The sequence below is a fragment of the Fukomys damarensis genome, unplaced genomic scaffold (genome assembly GCF_012274545.1).
Source record: "Fukomys damarensis isolate Sample0158 unplaced genomic scaffold, DMR_v1.0_HiC HiC_scaffold_33, whole genome shotgun sequence".
Lineage (NCBI taxonomy): Eukaryota > Metazoa > Chordata > Mammalia > Rodentia > Bathyergidae > Fukomys > Fukomys damarensis.
The window spans coordinates 44,964,065-44,986,105 of record NW_022900945.1 but is presented as its reverse complement, the minus strand read 5'-3'; the positions used below and the strand labels follow the sequence as shown (position 1 = coordinate 44,986,105).

The 22,041-nt window shown below is 44.3% G+C and overlaps 2 long non-coding RNA genes and 1 pseudogene across 2 annotated transcripts; 1 reads left to right on the top strand and 2 right to left on the bottom strand.

The window, feature by feature from the left end:
- Window positions 1-440: 440 nt before the first annotated feature.
- On the bottom strand, window positions 441-2,641 carry LOC104866989. The gene is made up of 3 exons (XR_781635.1): window positions 2,627-2,641; window positions 2,307-2,442; window positions 441-499 (listed from the first exon to the last, which is right to left on the bottom strand). It is a non-coding gene; the product is annotated as an uncharacterized LOC104866989 (long non-coding RNA).
- Window positions 2,642-5,112: 2,471 nt separating this feature from the next.
- On the top strand, window positions 5,113-20,757 carry LOC104866990. Its single transcript, XR_781636.3, has 5 exons — window positions 5,113-5,201; window positions 5,561-5,691; window positions 12,296-12,378; window positions 12,755-12,946; window positions 20,618-20,757. It is a non-coding gene; the product is annotated as an uncharacterized LOC104866990 (long non-coding RNA).
- LOC117284078 lies at window positions 10,029-10,177 on the bottom strand (annotated as a pseudogene).
- Window positions 20,758-22,041: the final 1,284 nt, after the last annotated feature.

The window sequence follows — 22,041 nt, the reverse complement described above, 5'->3', positions numbered from 1 at the left end:
AGGACAAACAGATTTAAATGGTTTTATCCACAGAAATAAGTCTTTGTTACTTTAAATTTGGGGGAAAAAAAGAAATCAGCAGGAACATTTTCTATGGGTACCCTGGGCATTAATAGAGTTTGTATGGATAAGGTGCTTGGAATATTGCTTAGCACAATATATAAATATTTGCTAAATAAATGAAACAAGAAATCTAGACTGTCAGCTAGTCATTGGAGCAGTGATGCAATTATTACTATTACTATTACTATTATATTGAACCTGGGGAATGCTGAGCTATAATCTCAGCCTCTTCTTAGTTCTTTTTTTTTTTTTCTTCTTCTTTTTTTGAGACAGAGTTTGTGAAGTTACCCCATTTGGCCTTGAACTTGTGGTGATCCTCTTCAGATTCCCAAGTAGCTGGGATCACAACTGCGACCACCAGGCCTGGCACAATGCAAAATTTTGGTGTACACACATCCCAGTTCTTCAGAGGACTCTGAGAGTGAGCAGTTTTCTCCTTTTTATAGTAAAGAAATAAGTAAGTCTTTTGTTGCTAACTGTATTTTTCCAACCAAGAAAAGAAAAGAAAAAAAAAATCTCAAAGCTTTAAACAGAACTAGCTTCCTTATGAGATATTTCAAGTACTAAAAGAGAACAACCTCCAACCTAGACTGATGTATCCAGCAAAACTCTCTTTCAAAATGGATGGGGAAATAAGACACTTCCATAACAAAGAACACCTGAGAAACTACATGAATACCAAACCAGCACTACAAGGAATTCTAAACAAGATCCTAGAAAAAGACAATGAAGGCAACAACACCATGAGGCCCAACAGAGCAAATCAAATAGGCAAGGCAAGAAATTAAAAGGAGAAGGTGAAAAAGTAAAAAGAGTCAACAGAAGGCCAATGACATGTCAATAATAAGTCAGTACATATCAGTTATAACCAGCAATGTCAATGGCCTCAACTCACCAATCAAGAGAAATAGACTGGCAAAATGGAATAAGAAGCAAAATCCAACAATATGTTGTATACAAGAAACACACCTAGTGCAAAAAGAAGCCCATAGACTGAAAGAGAAAAGATAGAAAACAATTCTCCATGTGACAGGAGCCCAGAAAAAAACAGGGGTAGCAATCTTATTTGCAGACAAAGTAAATTTCAAACCAAAACTGATTCTAGTATTATTGATGTAGGACAGTACTGTATCATACCTCTATGAATGTAAAATATCTTATACCTGCTTTATGATACATAGTAGGGACCGTGCTTTATCAGAGCTACATTTAATGATATTACTCTAGAATGTTCTCTTTCCAGATGATGATTAAGATGCTAATAAAAAAATAAGATAAGACTATAAGAGCAAGAAGCAATTTAAATATGTTCAGGGACCATTTTCATCTCCAGAATTAAGGATTATTTTAATGTTACATCACTGCCTTTTCTCTTTTACTTTCCTTTTTAGTTTTATTTTAGGATTCCCTATTTTTAATGCTCATATAGAGATTTCTTTAGCTGAAATACCAAAAAGTTTCTTTGTTGTGAAAAACTATAATAGTACACAGGATCCTAATGAGATAATTAATAATGTGAAATAGGAAGTAAAGGGCTAAAGGTGTAGGGAAAGTGGGAAGGGTGGGGAAAAGGTAATAAGGGAGAGGAAAAAAATATGAGAAACTGAAAAAATGGAAATAAAGTGTTTGTAAATGGGGAGGGGAGGAGGGGGTGAAGGGAGGGCAGGGACAAGGGGAAAAAATGAGAATCAAGACCTATTATGTAAAGGTACAGAATCCCAATGATGAATGAAACTGTATTGTATACCTAGATTGTACCAATAAACTCAATTAAAAAAAAAAGAACTAGCGTCCTTAAATAAGACTTGTTATTACTTGGACAGAAAACCAAGTAAAGTGGCTGTCATTACTCACTGGCAGAGACAAAACCACATGCTTCGAATGTACACAATATGCCTATGAAGAGTGAGCTGCCGCCTGGCTCTTACGTGGAAGACGTTGGCTCAGCCAACTTTACAAATCACACCTTCTTCTCCCAAAGAGCCTGTGTTTCCTTCACTCGTCAGAAAAGACATGAATGATGGAGAGCTTCCGGAATTTACTCTGCGAGCTCTTATAAGCTATGTTCTGAATGGCCCTTTCTATCAGTTCTTAAATGTTGTATGTTTTGGGCATATCTACTTATTGAGAAGGGAGGCAACTCCAGGAGTCGTTTTCTGTACAAACATAGTGATCTGTGGAATGTCTAAAAGTTAGACCGGGAATATGACAGTCGTATGTAAATCAGTTAATTTTGCTATCACCTGGGAACTTTTGTTGTCATCTTAAGAGTCTTGATGGTAGGTTTTCATAAATAGATGTTGGGAGATCAGGAGGTAAGGTTTGATGAATATTTTATTCTGCACCCCAAAACAGGTATTTTCAAACTGCCAATTCTTTCTATGAGAAAAAAATCTGCTGTGATAAAGTGAGCATATTTCAGACAGAATAACTTAAGAAGCCCAGGGACCTAAAAAACCATCAAAAGAAGTAGAGCAGAATTGTAGAGCAGTCTCATTGCTTTGGAGATACAATAGCACATACATCTTATAGGGAAAATTAATTTTAATATATTGAGTTTTACCTTCGTGTATTTTGATTATATTTTCATGTTTAATGTTTGATGGCATTTATCCTGCAAAAAAAAAAAAATCCATTCTTGAGTACATTGTATTTCCAAAGCTGTTAAGGAGAGAGGTAAGTTATTTTTATTTTTATTTTTTTCCCCTGGTACCAGGGGTCGAGTTCAGGACCTTGAGCTTGCAAGGCAGGCGTGGTGTCCCTGAGCTAAATTCTTGGTCCTGAGATGTAAGTTATTCCAACCCATGAATCTACGTGCAGCAAATGGTTTCAAATGCAGAAAGTTTGACAGGTGATACCCCTCTAAAGGGGTAGGAATATGGAGGCTCCTTTTAAACATGGATGAATATTGTCTTAGAAACAGATTTAGCTCAGAGGTGCCTCCACCTGCCTTGCAAGCACAACGACCCAAGAAGCAGGGATTCTCAATCTTTATGAAAGTGGTGCATGTGTTTGGTTGGTTTTAGCTTCTGTCTTGTGCCTTGCCCCCTAAATCCTCCTTAGAAGTGTTTTCTGATATTTTAAAAGTTGTGTTTTGATATTTCTCCTGACAGAATATTTGTTCAATATTCATTACAATTATTGAATATATCCGAACAGATCACAACAGTGAGCTCGAATATGATTGGCCTACCTCTAACCAGTGCTTTCCCTAAGCATTTAGATATTTCTTTACCCCCAGTCACCTTAAGTGTGGGTATTGTACTCCTTTACTAGCAAAGCTATTTTCGCTTGAACTTCAAGTGAAGAGCTATCCTGACTGAATATATTTTATTTTGAGACTTTCCCTTCAAATCCAGTGACTGTTTTATTTTGACAGCAACAATATATTTGTGGCATTTTTAAGCTCTAAAAAGTAAGTTTTGTGGTGTTTCTTTGATTCTAAGATGTTCTAACCATTAATAGAAACTTTTTGGCAACTCAAATAAGAGACATCTCCCAGTTTCAGAAAAATTAAACTGTGGGGGAAAGGTATGTCTTATAAAATATAGTATATGTAATATATGGAAAAAGGTTCCATATATATGTTTGTGTGTGTGTGTGTGTGTGTGTGTGTGTGTGTGTGTAATTCTTTTACACATTAGGTAGCTTTTTAAATTTGAGCATCTTTTCTCACAGGATACATTCTTGCATTTAGGAGACTTCCCTCAGACCCGCCTAGCAGGGCTCAGAGGGACAGGATGGGCCCACAGACTCACAGTGCCGTCAGTGTCCTTCGTGTGTTTCTTGCCAAGACTCTCCAGTATCAGTTTCCCAGGGGAGGTCGGCCCTCTATTACAGATAGAGTGAGCTCCATGGCACGCAAAACAGCCAAGCAACTGGCAGGGCGAAGCCTGAGGATCCTCAAGAGAAGATTGTCCCCCTCACCCTGGTGACCAAAGACAGGTCCCAGGCGCCCAGCTGTGCGCTCTCGGAGGCGGTCAGGTCGTCCCTGGTCCACGCTGGCTCCAGGCGAGCTGCAGCGTGGGGCCTGAGGACAGGAGTCCTGGCTCCCCAAGCTCCCAGTCACGCCCAGCAGCCACTGCTTTGTCCCAAGCGGTCAGACGACAGTGGCTGGGAACCAGCTCTCTAGACAGAGGAGGGTGTGGCTGTGCGCCTCCGTGCTGGGCCGGTGAGCGTTCTCGTGGCCACACCCACGCTTCTCTTTGTTCTTTTCCACGCAGAGTGCCTGTGGGGCACTGGAGTTTTCAGGAGGGGTCCACCATATTTTGCCACCGAGACTGCTCATTTCTACAAGAGGAAGGCCTATTTCTTTCTGGGAGAGTAAGGATAATTTATGCTCTGAAATCCAGTGTGCATTCCGGAATGTCTCCGATTTCTCTAGGCTGATGGAACGAACACAAGAGGTCACATTAACATCCACCTCGACACTGAACCTTTCTAGGAGAACACAGGATTTCAGCTTATCAGCTATTCGGTCTACTTAGGCATTTCTGCGCTTCTCCAGGGACTCAGAGGTACTCATTTTTTGTTTGTTTGCTTGTTTTTGAGATATGGTCTTGATTTGTAGTTCAGGTGGCCTTGAACTCACTATGTAGCCCGGGCTGGCCTTAAACTCATGGTGATCCTCCTGCCTCAGCCTCCTGAATGCTGGGATTGTAGGTGTGCGCCACCATGCTTGCCTCCTCATGTCCTTTTGCTGGACCTCCTTGGGGAAGCCCATGGCACAGAAGCTCTCTGCTGCTACACTGGTTACCCTCCTCCTCCTGTGCCACTGGGGCAGGAGTGCTGCCTTGGTAGCTACTCTCTGTGGCTTTACAGACCCTCCAGACTCTGCTGCTATGTTGCGGCACTGAAAATAGGGACAGCAACTACTCTTTTTGTGGCTTTGCTTGGTTTCCTCAGTCACGGGTGTGCTCAAAGTCCCAACTAGATTTCCATTAGAACTGTTCCTTAGCCTTCTGTTCTAACTTGTCTCCATAGGAGCTCAAATCTATGTTTGTTTGTTTTTTAATTTTAGGTACCAGGGATTGAACTCGGGTCCTTGTGCTTGCGAAGCAGGCGGCAAAACTGAGCTAAATCCCGTCACCGGAGTTCAAATCTAACCTACAGCCTGCAGGGGGCAGGAGCCAGCCAAAGTAGGGAGATTGTGGCAGGGACAGAAATTACCCTTTCCCATCCTTTTCTCTGATCACCACTGCTTGTGGCCTCCAAAACTCTTCCTGCCATGCATATCTGTGGGTGTAAATAGGCACCTGTGGCCTTCGGCACATTAGTTGGGCAAAAGCAGTGTGGGTTGTCCTCAGCCAGGACTGATGCTCACATGCTTAGTAGGTTTAGCGGTTCTTGTCTGAGGATCGTGGGGTGCACTACAGCACAGGCCAGGCCCTGCTATGAAGAGAGGCCAAGTGAGGTGCAACAAGTTTTGGGGCTGTCAGAAGGCGCTGTCCATTGTGTCTGCCCAGTGACACAGGCTTCTTGCTAATTCTGTTTGCAGAAACTCTTCAAGCACAGTGCTCCTGTGGCTACAGCAAGTTAGGTACATGTGATAAATCAGGAGCTCTTCACACTTAATTGAAGATGCAGCTTTCTAAAACAGATCGCCAGCAGCCGCGGCTCCCTGAGAAAGTGAGTCTCCTGGCCCCACCTGCTGGCTCACTCACCTGTCCTCCGGCTCAGAATGTGCACTTAGCTCTGTTGCCTAATTAGGTTAACAAGTATTTTTAATGAACTCAGCTTCTATTACCTGAGATAAGATCGTATCTGTGATTTATGAGACTCAGAAGACTGGTGGTTAGGTTTGTAATGATCCAAATATTTTTAGCAGACTGTACACTTAATCATTTGGTGGAAAGGAAGCATGCAATCAGATGCCCTTCTGTCCTTATCCAGATGGGTTTCCTTTGACCCTTGGAGTTGGCTGTCCTTGCATTCTAATTTAGTTGGTTACTTTCCAGGCCACTGTTAGCACAGATAAAATAACACTGTAGAGTTCTGTGGCTGCAGCGGGGCCGTCTCTTGCCACCTAAGAGCAGGCGAGATGTTTTGCTTTCCGTGGGGAGCGCAGCAGGAATGTGCAGTGGGGGTGCCCTGGGTGTGGGTGTGTGTGAATGAGTGTGTCTGGGAGAATATGTGGAGATATGACACGTGTGTCTGCCAGCGTGTGAGTGTGAGTATCTGCGGGGCTGTGTGGGAGGGCTGGTTTATGTATACATTTGTGTGCCGCTGTGTATACATTTAAGAATATTTGCATGGTGGTGGAATGTGTGTATGATTGTGAGTGTGAGTGTGAGAGAGAAAGACAGAGAATATGTGCTTAGAGAATTTAAACAAAAGCAGAAGACCAATGTTTCCTTTTATTTTAATTTTTTCCAACCTGTTCTTGTGGTATCTCTCAGGAGGGAGGCGATAACATCTAATCCTGTCTGCTAGGGCCCATGAAGTGTGCTTTTTCGGGGGACTCTTCTTTATCTCCATGGACAGCATAATGTCCGGTTATCCAACCTGTGACCAGGTGTCCCTCTCACAGGAAACTTGTTTATCAAACGTGAGCAGTTTCTTTCTACCAAGATGGCCACCTGGAAGAGCCCCAACAAGAGGGAAGTTGGGCCTCGTGTGTCAGTCAGGTGAGAGACAGAAGAGGCAGCTCAACCAAATGCATGAAATAACCGAGCAGCGTAGAGTCCCGAGATCCCAGGGACCAGAGGGCTTCGCAGGGCACACGGGGAGGAAGGAGAGCCCTGGAGGGCATACAGCTTCACCATGGGGAGGAGAAGTGAGTGAGAATCACCCGGAGAACCTGAGGGCCACAGCCTTTACTGGGTTCAGAGCGTTACCGAGCTGCTTTCCCATAGGGAGCGAGTGGACACAAGTTCCACGGAGTCACCCTGACGGGGAGATGGTAGCCGTGCTATCGCTGAACAGTCCATGGGGTTGGTAGGGTGAGTGTCAGGTTGCCTCATAGGGAGGTGGTCACCAGGTGGCCGCTGTGGGAGACAGATACACAGACCGATCCTACTCAGGAACTGGGAGGAGAAGAAGGAGATCTGGAAACCTCATCAGGGATGACTGAACCCTGCTTCTGGTGGGAGAAAGTTCAGCTTTTATTCAAAGTAGATGCTGAGGTGATGTAAGGTTCTAGGAATTCACTTTAGCACCAGACTCAGCTGGATCAGGGAATGCTCTCTTTGGGGTCACCCCAAATCGAAGACTTTACCTTCTCTTTCATGTGCCTTTGACTCAGGCTCTTCATCAGGCAGCCTTCTGGATGGCTCAGTCTCCCTTCAGGCTGGACAGACGTGGTCTGAGAGAGTGGAAAAGGGAACTCAGGGTGGATCGGGACCAAGCAACAAATTCATCCACGTGATCTTTCCAGCCTGAGGGAAAAGTGAAGGCGGGACAGTCTGACCACACACTGCTAGTCATTCCCAGCAAAGATAGGAGCTTAAAATTAAACTAAGGCAAATAAGTAAGACAAGATGCTCAGGAGATCAGGAAGCCAGGAAAAAGAGGCATGGGGAAACTGAGGCAAAGTTGCTCTCTCGGTGTGGGAACTACTTATGGCAGGTTTGGCTTCATGGGCCTAACCTTTTCCTCTTTGGCTTCTTCCTTGGGAGGAGTAGAAAGACACTCAGGTGGGTGGGGGAGTGAAGCGAACAGTTCAGGCTTGCTCTTGAAGCCAGGATCCCCTACGGTGAGTTCACTACAGCTAGGGTACAGATTTTTAACAAAATCTCCGAAAAGGAGACCAGATGGCTCCTCTTCTTCCTGCTCTCCTTCCTCCATCTCCTCCTCCTTCTTTCTATTCTTTTTCTTTAGTTTGAGACAGGGCTCACTAAGTCACTAAGTTTCCCAGGCTGGGTTTGAATTTGTGATCCTTTTGCCTCAGCCTCCCAGAGTGCTGGGATTACAGGCGTGCCCTGCCATCCCTGGCTCAGAGTCTTTAGCGAGATGAGAACAGTTTTTCCTAAAGGCCAGGCATTCGTGTATCATAGCCTTAATTTTAGGCATGTTTAAGCTCCACTCATTATTATATACCTAATAGTTTCTTTAAATAAGTTTGTTTCTTTATCCTAAGAAATTTATTTCAAAAGGAAACATTTTATCACGTTAGTGGAAAGCTAATATAACTTGTCAAAAATAGAATAAAATAATGAGAATAAATTTGTATTATTGAATTCTGGCTCTACATTGTTGCCTGTTAAAGGGCCTACACTTTAAGGCCTGTTCTCTCTTTGTTTAAAAGGATTACCAGATAAATTTGGAAAGATGTTAAAGATACAGTAAGATTTGAATAGAATTTTCTTCTCCATTTAAACAGAACTGAAGGAGAATTAAGAGGAACGACTTTCTTACCATGAGAGTCAGTTTTGTTTTGTTTTATTTATTTATTTTTTTTTTTGTGAGTCAGTTTTAATTTAGCTCCATGGACCAACTGGCAAAAAATTGACAGAAAAGGGCTTGAGATAATCATAAATAAATTTTTAAAAGGTCAAAGAGATGGGAGCAAAAAGAGAAACACTATTTTAAAAGAATAAAAGAAAGAAAGTGATCCAACATTGGAGTCATTCATATTTTAAAGCAAAACAAACAATGGAACAAAAGTGTATTAAAATTATAATTGCAGAAAAATTCTCTGAAATAAAGGAGCAAACAGAGCTATGGACTGAAAGGGGAACTGTGACTCAGGGAAAGTAAGGTACAACTCTTGACTCAGATCTATCTTGATTGCAATATTGAATTCAAAAGAGAAAAAGGAAAATGGATAAACTTCAGGCAATTGGGTGGAAAAAACAAATCAATTGCAGAGAAAAGAAAATCAGGCTGGCCTCAGTTTTCCTTAAACAGCATAAAAATACTACAGTGAAACAATGAATAAAATTGTGACTCAAGAACATTACACTCTCCTGTTGTTAACCAAGAGAGTAAAGGTCATGGATATTCCTAACCATCAAAAATGTGGGGAGTATAACAGTCGTAAATCTTGTTTGTGGAAGGGGAGCACACTTGAGACTAAAAGACATTAGCCAAGGGATGAAACCAAATAATAACAAACAGGATTTGAGAAAATGTGAAAAATTTCCTGGTAAACATTTTACCATTTAACTATGGAACCAAGATTAAATAACCTTGGGATTTTGTTTTGGAACATATATAAAGCTAACAAATCTTGTAAAAGTGTCAATTTAATAAAATACAAGAAATTCAGAGGTCATGGAGAGGAACAACTATTAACGTAGGCCCTGTTTTATTAATAGGACTTTCGATTCAAAAAGTGAGTACAGAATTGAGAAACTCCAACTTTTAAGCTTTTCATCTGCTTTCTTTAACCGTTCAGTGATTTTGTTTCAATTACCCACTATTGAATAGCTATTCCTAAACTCAGTGGCGTTAAACAATGACAACTGCATATTTGGTCACAATTTGGCAGTTTGGGCTGGGCTCAGAATAGGGACTGTTCGTCTGTAGATACCCACTGTCACTGAAACAGTTCAACCAGGCAGAACAGTCACTCCCTGGCGAGTTACTCATATGGCTCACTGCGCTCTGGGTGATCACTTGCTGCTGTTGGCCAGAACCACGTTTCTTCCCAGTGCTGGCCTCTCTGGGTGGCTACTTGGGCTTCCTTACAGGATGGTGGCTAGGTTTCAGGAAGAAGGAAGTGGAAGCTGCCAGTTCTCTTCCAGGCTGGGCCCAGAATTGGACCAGCATCGCTTCCATTGTATTCTGTCTGTCAAAACAGTCCCCAGCTCTCCCCAGACTCAAGAAGTGGAGAAATGGATCTCACCTCTCTCTCAGCTGGAGGATTGACAGTTTATGACCATTCTGTCACTATAACCAATACTACGTATTTCTTGTCATAGAACATTTTTGTTTTTGATTTCTTTTTCAAGTTAAATTAAAAAATATTAAATTTGATGCCTTTACCAAAAATAATATATAGAATATAATCTAGTTTTTGTAAAATTAGTTCTATCCATTTATTCATCTTTCTATGGAGCATATGTATAAGGAGATAGCTGGAATAATTTAACAAATATTCATGGAGTTAAATACTTCAATTAATATACTGTCTTTTCTACACTTGATCTTAGCCAAAAGGCCGAGAAGCGATATATACTGTCTTTTCTAAAACCACAACTCATTCAGGACAGTGCTTTTTTTTTTTTTTAGACAGGGTCTCACTATGTAGTTCAGACTGCCCTTGAACTCACTGTGTAGTCCAGTCTGGTCTTGAATTCACAGCGATCCTCCTGCCTCAGCCTCCCAAGTGCTGGGATTACAGGCATGGGCCACTATGCCTGGTTTACAATTTGGGACAGTTCTGAGAAGCTTTACAAGATTATGGTGCATAGGATGATATTTTGGGGGGGTGTACCGGGGATAGAACTCGGTACTTTGTGCTTGTGAGGCAGGTGGCAGAAAAAAATGAGCTAAATCCCCGGCCCTGTACAATGATTTTTTAAAAAAAATTTCTTATATCTATCATTTTTTTGGTAAAACCAATAAAGTCACTATTTTATTAAAACTGAAAGAAGCAAGCTGGTGGAAAATTTTCTCTTAGAGTAGTGGCACTCACAGTGTAAGCAGGTTGAAGTACACTTGGGGACATCAGAATGTCACTTTATTGTATGGAGGAAGAAAATGGAGGTCCAGAGAATGACCTGCTCAGGCCCCTATATCTCCTTCTGCACCACCATGCAGGAGGAAGCAAAGCAATCAATCACAGGGTCGACTGGTCCCAGGGAAGCTTCCGCAGAGCTTTGTGGTGGGCTGGGAAGATTGCGAAGTGTAGGGCCACAGTTGTCGCTCAGTGACACAACCCTTATCTCTTGCATACGAGGACCTGGATTGAGTTCCCAGCATCCCAAAAGCAAGAACCAGAATGTGAAGACAAATGGATTTCAATTTAGCCTGGATCTCTCCATATGGATGTAATACATGAACCATAAACACGTTGTGTTTGAGACAAGAACAGCGGAAGAAATCAGTTCTGGCTTGACTCCTGGGTACCTCAGAGATTGGAAAGGGTTTCTGGAGCCTTTACATTTAGAGTCCTTTTCTGGATGGCTCTCTGATGCCACCTGTCCAGTGAGGATGCCTTCCTGTGTGGCCCAAAACTTCTGTGACACACAGAAGAAAGTTCCCAGGGGAGGGACTAAGAGTCTCTTCGCAAATGGTGGGCCGTGAGTGGAAGGTTTTGCTCTCCACAGGAGTGGAGTCTATTTTAGATTAGTCTCCATGTTGCCAATCGCTGAGGCTCCTCCCAGTCACTGAAAGACTCATGTGTCGGATTCCATGAGTAATTTCTGGTGTGTGCACGGAATAGCCGCGGAATCAGTGATACAGATGCTGATGAGTGGACGTGTGCTCCTGTGTCCTTTCTCACTGGGAGCCTGGCTTGCCCTGGAGACTTGGTCTTCTAGGGCTGGCACAGCCTCCCTTCATCTGCAACACCAGCACTGGCTGCCATGCGATACCAGCCCTGCCAATGTATCTGTTACAGTATATCTGCACAATCTGTACAATGTATCTGTACAATCTATACAACGTATCTGCACTGGGCAGTTTATTCCCACTAAATCTTCCCTTACATTGTGCTGAAGTTACTGTTTCCCAGCATGCAGCGGCTCTCTGGTGACCTTAATGGGAAAGGAGCCAACGTCTAGCAAATCTCATTTTTGAGGAAGGAGAAACATGACCATGAGGCGGGCAGTAAATAAAGATCTAGTGCAGCCAGGGCAGCAAGGAAGGAAATCTCCTGTTTTGTCCAGTTGTATCAAGCCATAGACACATGCAGGAATCTGTTCTGTCTGATTCGGTTTGCTGTTTCTTTTAGAGGACATTTCTCTGGAGAGGCCAATTCTCCTGTTTTTAGTCTTGCTTTTTCAGCTTCCACAAGAGGGATGGAGAGGTTTGTCTCTTCCCGTCTCTTTCCATGAGGTTACTTCAGGAAGTAATATACTGTCTTTTGAAAAGTTGCATCTCATTTGGAGAGATTTTGAGAAGCATGACAAGGAAAGATGATCAGGCGGGGCTTTAAGCAGTTCAGGAAACAACTCATTCTTTTAACAACCAACTGTCCAGATCCTTTAAATGAGCACATTCTGTGTACCCGCTCAGGGCAACGGCAAAGAGCAAGGGCTCCCGCAGAGTTTACTACATTTGGAGAATTATAAGTGATTGTGGATAGCTAGAGTGGGGGATGCCCATGGTTTCTCATTTTTTTCAGGAAAGAAAGAGACAAAATCATCTTTCCCCTGAGAATTGGCTTTTTAATGAAAAGGACAGAAAAGAACGAATATGCCCAATGCCGTAAGAAAAGGGAATACGCGGTGCTGTGGGAGTGCAGCCAGCCCAGGAGCGGGTGATGGAGGTCGGAGGAAGGTCAGGGAGGGCGCCCAGTGCAGCGGAAGTTTGGGTGGAGGGGTGCGGGGTGGGTAGATTTTTCTCCAGGAAATTGTGAATGCTAGGAGGCCCCACTCCTGATAGTGGAAGTAGTACGTGCACACACGTACAGGTTCAAGGGCACATATTGAAGCAGAGAAATTACAGATACATTGTACTGACCTGAGCAGCCAGCTTTTAGAAACATAGAGTGAGCAGGAGTGTGGGTGCGTGAGTGGATGTACGTGTGCGTGGTGGTGGGAAAGGAAGTGAGGCTGACACGTATTCTACCTGGTGCTTCTAGGAGACTGGATTGTGCGGGACCCCGGGCTATTCAGATCTAGGAGATGGCGTGCCAAAGCTGGCTGGGGAAAGGAGCCCGACCTGTCAGTCACCATACCCCGGGTGACTCGAGAACACGCATGAAGTTCCCACCAGCTCCCGAGCAGTGCGGACTGCGGGAAAAGGACTGGCTATCACCGAAAGCCTATCGTGCGTGAGTTTGCAGAGCAGCCCGGCCGTGTCTGAAAGCGGCGTGTGCTTCTTATTTTGGCTTGTACCTTTTCTCTTTGTTTGGCCCAAGCTTGCTCTGCAGAGCTGGTTTCACGCCACCCTTTTCAAATTAGCTCTTTTGCACAGTTATTGGTTTGCCTCATCCAGTCCTTTTGATTGGCGAGCTATTTCTAAAGAAAGCACCCTCTGAGCCTTCCAAGCCCCGCCGTCTCAGCGGGTGGCGCTCACCCAACGCTAAGGTGACCCAGAGGCAAAGCTGCCAGTCCAGTGAGGCAGCGCCACATTCGGTGAGCCCAGGCTCTTCTGAGAAAACAACAAAGCCACACTTCGCAGAGTGAAGACAGTTTTAGAGAGCCCACAGACCCCTCCGAAGCCCATGCCTGGTCCCTGGATTAAGATCACTGCCAAAGGTAGCCCCGAGACCTTCCTGAGCGAACCAAGAACCTCCTCCAGGGAACGCAGCGGGTTCTTCTGACAGCGCGACACCATCCCATGGTTGCAGGTGCCCTCTCGACCTTATATTGTCCTAGACTCTTGTCACCAAGAAACAGCTCCAAAGAGCGCTGGGCTCCAGGGCCCTCTCACACTGCTGCTTCTTGGCCTCTCCACTCAGTCTTCTGAGTGGCAGAGTTGCACCTTAGGTCATCTGAAATGATTTCATTTGTGCACAGCAGGTGACGGGCAGACAATCGCCGAGCCCATGGCGGTAGCCGGTGCAGGCCAGCGGTCCATGCCAAGGAGAATGCTGAAGCTGACCCCTCTCCGACGACTGAGGCGCCCCCGCTGAAAGGAGTTTGAATTATAGCCCTGAAGTGTATTTGTCTTATAAAGCCTAGCAGAGATGAAATATTAAAAGGGCTTATACTCTTTTCCAAGAGAATGAGCTTTCCTGCCAGGGTATTTTATTGGACCAGTAATTCTGACAACATCAATATAATGTAACACCGGAGTCCCTGCCAGGGAGAGTTGTTTACAGTATAGGCATTTTTGTCACAAAAGCCATTTCCCTCTGTTCAGCACTGACTATGTGACACACTTACTGTGCATTTGTTGGTGTGTTGGTTTATTTAACCAGTCTGATGACCCCACCATCTTACACGTGGGGAGACCGAGGCTCAAAGATCTGACCAAGGTCACAGCTAGTAAGGGATAGAGATGAGAATTTAATCCAGGGCCACCAGGTTCTAAAACATATCTTGCTCAAATGTGTTTTAGCTGAAATCTTTCCCCCTGTTATGGTTTATATTGAGATGTCCCCCTAAAGCCTCATGTGGTGACGCTTTTGGGATGTGACTGGATCATGGATTTGTGGTACTGGATTACATCACTGATGGATTTATAGCTGGCCATTGGGATATAAAGCCCGATGGGTCACCGTTGTCGTGTTCTGGGAGGGAGTATGAATATAACCCTCCTCATCCCTTGAAGGCTTGCTTACTGCCTGCCATGCCATGGGCTGTTTCTCGGCTGCCAGGCCACCCTGCCTTGGAGCCAGCTGAGTATGGACTGAAACCTCTACAAACTGTGAGTCAAAATAAGCCTTTCTTCCTTTAACTTGTGGGTGTCAGGTATTTTGTCCCAGGAACAAGAAAGTAACTAAGACACCCCCTACACGTAGTCTGAAAGATCAAAGAGTACAAGCAAGTTAGTAACAACGAACAGGGAGCTTCTACCCAGTGCTCCACCCCATTCTCACCCCTGTGACCAGAGATACAGAACTGGTAAGGGTGGGGGAAGGGGGGGAGCGATTTTCAGGAATTGGCTGATGTGATTGTGGGGCCTGGGAAGTCCACAATTGGTAGGGTGGACAAGCAGGTGGAAGCCCAAGAAGAACTGATACACTGCAGTTCAAGTTCAAGGCTGTCTGCTAGCAGAATTCATTCCTGCTTGGAGGAGGACAGTTTTTTGTTCTTTCAAGCTTTCAAATCATTGAATGGGATCCACCCACATTTTGGGGGGCAATCTGCTTTAGTCAAAATCCACCAATTTAAATCAATGTCATCTAAAAAAAAAAAAAAAGGCCTTCACAGAAATATTCTGAACAATGTTTGACCAAATATCTGGACTTAGGGGTCTAGCAAGTGGGTACATGAGATGAACCATCACACCCACTTTCAGCTCTCTTGGGTATTTAGTCTGGTGCTTTCTTCCATCTTTAGTTTTTATAAAATTGATTTTGTAGTGTGTGTTTGCAATCCATAACAGTTACATTTGTGGAACTGGTCCATTACATCATTTCTTGATCATTTTGATCCCACTATCCTCCTGCCCTTTCCTACTGCCATATTTCTTAAAAACGTGCAGTTTTTTTTCTGTTTTTGTTTCGAACTCCATATTCCCCACTGACGTTTTACTATAGCACCTCTTGACTTCGCCCTCACACCCTCCCCCGTAAGCCTGGACCCACCTCGTTCATTCAACACTGGGAAACCACTGGGAAAAGCAGTGGCAGGGGTTCATCACAGCTGAACCCCAGGGAGCACTGCAGTTACATTGCTTTTCTCTTTCATCTCTTTGCGTTTTTCTGGAGTTAAAAGCCATCTCATATTTAGTTTGCTTATCTTACTGTTTAGTAGTGATTAGCACTAATTAATCCCCAAACTCTCTGAGAGAACTGAAAAGTTTTTCAATAACCAATACTCACCTTTCTTGAGTATCTGTTTCTCCTTTTCTCCTGTCATTCTCAATCTCTTCCCTCCCTCCTTCCCTCCCTTCTTTTTTCTTTCCCTCCCTCCTTCCTGAGCAATGTGTGCTGCTCAAGGTTTTTTTTTTTTCCCTTCTGGGCCTGCAAGGCTGTGGCCTGGAAAATTCCCATGGCCATACCCCGGCAAATCCTCTTGCCTCTTTTCTCCGTGGTGATCCCCTTCTACCTGGATCACATGTTTTCTTCTTTCTTTTAAAAATTTTCACAGAGCTTTTCCAGTAGCTTCCCGGGAAAGGCTGTGTGTCGGCTTCTCTGAATATGTCTATCTTCTACCCTCACATTTCGTTGATCACTTGGATTGGCATAGAATTTAAGTAGAAAACAATTTTCCTTCAGAATTTTAAAGGCTTTGTTTTACTGTTTTCTGGATTTCAGTGTTGTAGCTGAGAGGATTTTGTCATTCTGATACCTGGTCAACTTCAGAGATTTGTATGTGAATCTAATTTCTTCTTTCTGCAGACATTTAGTATCTTTCCCTTATTAGCTGTCGTACTTTAAATCTAGATGTCCCCCTAAAGCTCAGGTGATCATAGGTGGGATCTTTGGGAAGTGATCGGATTATGGGGCTCATAGCCGTTAGGAGGTGGAGCCTGGTGGGCGTAGGGGGTCACTGAGGGCGTGACCGGGGAGTGTACAGCTCCCTTCCTGGCTCCTCTTTGACTCTCCGTGCTTCCTGCGTACCCTTCCCTGAGCAGCTCCCCTTCACCGTGCCCCTCTACCGTGCTGTCCAGCCTTGGAGCCAGGCAAATAGACTGTAAAATAAGCCAATAAGCCTTTCCTCCTTTAAGTTGTGGGTGTTTGGCACTGTGTTTCAGTGACAAGGGAAGGCACTAAGACTTTAGGGTACTGAAATTTCACAATTATGAACCTCAGCCTTTTTTAATGGTACAGTACTGGGGGTACTCCCCGTTTTTTCCCTTGTGCTTTCTCTTCCTGGAATGTCTGTTGCCAAAATGTTCATCTGCTTTGTTGGATAGAGATATTGTCTTATTTTTGCCTTTCCACTTATTTTTGTTTTGATTCTACCTTTCTGGGAAATTTTTTTTTCAATTTTTGTCTTCCAATCTTTCTAGTGAGTATAAATTTTTACATCATGTTTTAACTTCTAAATACTATCTTTATCAGCTTCTGAATATTTATTTCTGAGTCTGAGTCTCCCATTCTGATATTCATGGATGCAATCATCTTCCCATACTCCAAGTATTTTAGAATTTTTTTCTCTCCCCTTTACTGTCTCTTTTTCCACTGTTTCTTTTATCTGTTGGTCAATTTTGATCTGCTTCACAGTCTACATATTCTCCAAACGTCTGGTAATCCTTGTTTATCCATTTTTAAGGCATGAGGCATTATCGATGTCTTAAGGCACTAAAACATTAAAAAAAGCTCTGGGAACACAGTAAAAGCCTTTTGTCCAAGTGGGCTTAATTATACAGCGGTGATTAGATGGTGACCAGGCCATTTTGGTAGCGATCCCCTCAAAGTCAGCATCCCTAATCATTTTCCCTTGAGCTGGCAAGTTATTTCCTTATCTGAGTAATATGCACTTGGCTTCTGGCACTCTGGAGCAGGGCATGGCAGGGCAGGGGTTGGGCTTTCACAGAATCTGTTTTCAGTAGGGAGGCTAATGGCCATCATCAGCAGGACACAATCTTCCCAGGAATCACAGCCTAACTGGCCCACGTGTCCAGAGAGTACATTCCCAGGCCTTTGCTAGAGCGAGCAAGGAGTGATTGTGCAAGGCAGGAGAAAAGATCGGTCGGTCTAACTGCTTCTTCTGATCTTTTAATCACTTGTCCTTTTTCCAGCCCAACATCTATCTTTTTAGGTACCCAGTGTCTGTAATTCCCAACCCTTTCTAGAGATCTGCACTAGATAAGCCAGCTTCTTCCTGACTCTCCCTATCTCTTGCAGGCTTTATTTCCACTTACCCCTGGTGCACCTGCTTCTCATCTTCCGAAATTTTATAAGACATTTTTTAATCTGCTGAATTTCTTTCCTGTTCTCTTAGTCTTTGTGATTTTTCTTTAAATACTGCACTATCATCTTAGTGGATTTTTGATAGAAAACAGAGCTCCCCAGAGCAGCCACTCCTGAGTCCTGGGCTCAGAAGAGGCTGAGGGGAGAAAGCTCCTGCTTGCAGCCATTGTCCCGGGCCGGTCAGCACAGACACGGCAGGTATGTTATGGTAACTAACTTTGCAGCCATGTTCTTTATGGCTCTCCCTGGAAATTAGGCTTTATGCACCAGGTAGGGCATTCTTAGAGGATCAGGAATCCCTTGACCTAGTTGGCTATAAAATAAATACATTTCTTTTCTCATTCTGTTACCAGCTGGCTTGGCCCACCAAACAAGCAGCTAGCGTCTGTCCCACTCTGAAGGGTTAGCTTTCGACGGCTTCCTGATAGGTCTCGGAACTCCCACTGTGCTACGGTCACAGGAGAAGTCCAGGTTTGGGCCTGGCTGGGTACGGCTTTATCCCTGAGACATGCCTCTCTGCATACCACCCTGTCCTTTGCTACTTGTTATCTGATGACCTTCTCATTTTTTAAGCCCCCACCCCCTGAAAATGCCTACACTTTTGCAACCTTCCATCCCTCATGTTCTTGTGGTGCTTTCTGTGGGATCCAACAGGACATTTCCTACAGGATTTCCTTCACTTGTTTATCAGTTACCCTTCCTCATTGGAGAAAGATCTCACTGAGGCCAGCAGCTCTGGCTTTCCTCTCTCCCAGTGGCTGGCAGGGTCTCTGACACACTTGTGGCTGAAGTCAGTGCCCGTTTGCTGAGTGAGTGAAGGTTCCTCGGCCAGCAGTGCCTGCAAGTACTTTCACCAGCAGTGGTGATGGTATCTAGTGAGCTACCTTTGGTTCCACACTGTGGCTTCTAGAGAAAACTCCAGGCTCTTATTGGCAAGAAGAAGGCAGAGGATCCAGGTACAATCTGCCTCTGTATGGGGTGCTCTCCTAGAGGAAGAATAGGGAGCTGGGGTCCTCATTCTTGCTCCCCTCTGAAGTCCCCCTGGAACATGCTTGTCTCCTCTGCTGCTGGGTGGGGTGATGGGGCCCAGATCACCTGGCTACTTTCTGAGCCCTTTGTGATGAGCAGTGCTGGACCATGACCTGCAAGCATTCTGTGTGGCTGTAACCCAGAGGAGGGCAGCAGCCCTAGGTATTTAGGAAAATTTGGAAAATTCCTTTATTTTATGGCATCCAGTACTGGGAAAATAAATGGTTCACCTTCTTTACTGTTGAGATTAACCTCTAAGGAGGTACGTCTGTGCCTGGGGTTATGGTGGACTCTCGGTGTTAGGCTGCAAGAGGCTGTGTTTTCACAAGGATTCTGCACACACTTTCCCAAGTGCTGGATTACAGGTGTGCACCACCAGGCCTGGCTCTCTATAGACACTTTCAAGGGGCCTGGTTCTTATCACAAGTAATAGTCCTGCTGAAGATAAGCAAAGAATGTCTTCAAGAAGTGGGTCAACTTCCTTTCTTTGGGGCATTTATTTATTTATTAGAATAAATTTTAATTTATCGCATCCCCCCCTCAAGCCCCCTCCCCTATGTACAAAAACTTTGTTTCCACTTTTCCTTCTATTTTCATTTTTTCCTTGTCTCTTTCTCTCTACTTCCCTCCTCGCTGGTTCCCCTTTCCTTGAGACATTTAAAAAGAGGCAACCAAACAATCTATTATGTTTATCAGCTGAACAGATAAGTAAAACGTGATACATCCATGTCATGGACAACTGCTTAACAATAAAAGGTGCTGTCAGTGGCAACATGCATGCAACATGTATGAATCTCAGGAACATTATAGTGAGGGAAAGGAGTCAGGCAAAAAGATCACATAGTATATGGCTCCAGTGATATGAAATTTCTAGAAAAGACAAATCCAGGGAGACGGAAAGCAGCTGGGTGTCTGCCTGGGACTGGGGGTGAGGTGGACATAACCCTACAGGAAGTCCCCACATCTCTACCTGGAGAGGTGGAATTGTTCCACGGCTGGACTGTGGTGATGGCTGCACAGTTCCAGAAACTAACTAAAAGCCATTACCCTGGGCTCTTTCAATAGACAATTGTATCCTGTGTCAATTACATGTCAGTGAAGTTGCTAAGTGGGGGAAAAGAATGAGTCCAGACAAAGGAAGTGATTGGTAAATTCTGCTTCCCACTGAGGAAATGAGTGGCAAAGAAAAGCTGGGGCTCCACACCTCTCCATACATCTAGGTTTTAGGTGTGTGTGGCTGCCTTGAAGTCTTTTTCCTTTTCATTTAGTGCTTCTGTCTTCCTTGTCCTTGGAGGGGAGAATGGCACGGAATTCTTTTCTGCCAAAGACAGAGGAACCCAATTGGCTCCCTGAGCTGCCTCCCCCATGTAACCTCTGAGCCCCCCAGGCACACCGACTTCTTCATCTCCTCTTTTAGCTGTGACTTTCGTCATTCCAGCACAGAGCACAAAGGCCCCAATTATCAGTGTGAGCAAGTTCCACCCACACATTTCTGCTCCAGTCTTGTGAAGCCTTGCGTATTTCCTTAGGACACAGTCCTGAAGGGGCAGCTGGGGACACACTCCCAGGTAGTGGCCGGCTCACCTGAGGTAAGGAATATACTGAGCATCCTGGGCTGAGCCTGGCCAGGCACCCGGGCAAGGACCCCGCTCCCCAAAACCCAGACCATCCAGAAAGAAACAGCCCACCACGATGGAGTCGGGAAGAGTTACAAAGGAAGAGCAGAAAACATCCTAATCATAACTGTGTTAGTTACTTTTCTCTCTTTGCTGAGACAAACTACCGGATACCCCAAGTTAAAGGGGGAAAGGTTTACTTGGCTCACAGTTCACAGCGGGTTCAGTTGATAACAGGGTGGCAAAAGGGGCACCAGTTCATGGAGGCGGAAAACAGCAAAAGCCAGGAAATTTGGCAGCAACTTACGGCCCCTTTTATCTCTTGCAGACTACCCGGATGAGGGCGGGGCCGAGCCAGTCACTCACCCAGCATCACTCACTGCGGATTCAGCCACCTCTGACAAAGGGAGTGCCCTGTCATCAGCATGAGGCTTTGGTGGGGCATCCAAACACGAGCCAACCACAGTCAACCACGTGTGCATTCTCTTTTACACTTGTCAGAACTCTCTCACGATATTTTATGTAATGCTTACAAACTTCAGGGATAGACCCAGATAACTGAGGGAGAGAGATGACATAGCTGGGGACTCAGAGTCACTCCTTCTGACTTAATCACATATACTACATGATCATCCCTTGTAATCCCTAAATCTGTAATTCCTAAAAATGCTATGAGATTATGGCTACGCGGTGTTGTCTTGGGAACAGTGACCTGAAAAAAGTGGTGTGTACGTGTTCAGTGCAGATACAACTTTTGTTTAAATATTTTTGATTTGTGTTGGTTAAGTCCACAAATGCAGGACCTGCAGGCTCAAAAGGTGGAACGGAATGCATTCTCTGTGCAGAAACACTTTCCATCTACACTATTATAGCATATCTGTATAAACTGTACAAAACTGTGTATATGTGAGTACATACGTGTGTGTGTGTGTGTGTGTGTGTGTGTGTGTGTGGAGTGCCCATTGTGTAGTCGGCCCTGTTGTAAGTCCCTTACATTTTTCTTCACTACAAAGCAGATTTTTTTTTTTTTTTTTTTTTTTTTTTTTTTTTTTTTTTTTTTTTGTACCAGGGATCGAACTCGGGTCCTTGTGCAAAGTCGATTCTTTTTCAGAGATGAGGAAACTGAAGCATGCAGAGATTCCCTTGCCCAGTGTCACACAGTGTCCATCCAGTGGAGATGAGGTTCCAGCCCAGGTCATCCAGTGTGTCTGCCTCTGGATCTGCTGCCTTGGTGAGTTTGGGCTGTGATTTCAGACTGCATTAAAGTCCTGGGTTTCACAGCCAAAGCTAGTCAGCCTTCAGCCTCCACCTTCATCTCCGGTCACCCTTGTAGCTCCTCCCAGTTGTCTCCTGCATGCTCAGTGTCTCTGTCACTCCTCAGCTCGCCTTCTCTCTCTGCTGCTCTATTTAACCTCCTGGGTAATCTGGAAGGAATTAGAGAAGCACATGGGTTTCATGGGCCTAAGGAATTTTGAAATCGTGTGAGTATTGATTTATCTTCTTTTCTACCTGTTGAAAATGGTCTTCTAAAAACTTTATGGGTGTTATTTACATGGCAATCTTTCCAGCTAAAGAATATGCTGTAATGCAAAGAAATTTGCTGCCAATATCTTTCCATTTCAAAGTAACACTGAATCAAGTCTGAGTAAATATTTATGATTTCTCCTGAAATGTGACAGACTCATGACATGGTAATTAATTTTACTGTAGGCTGAATTCAGAAGGGTTTTGGTAATATATGAGTAGGTGTAT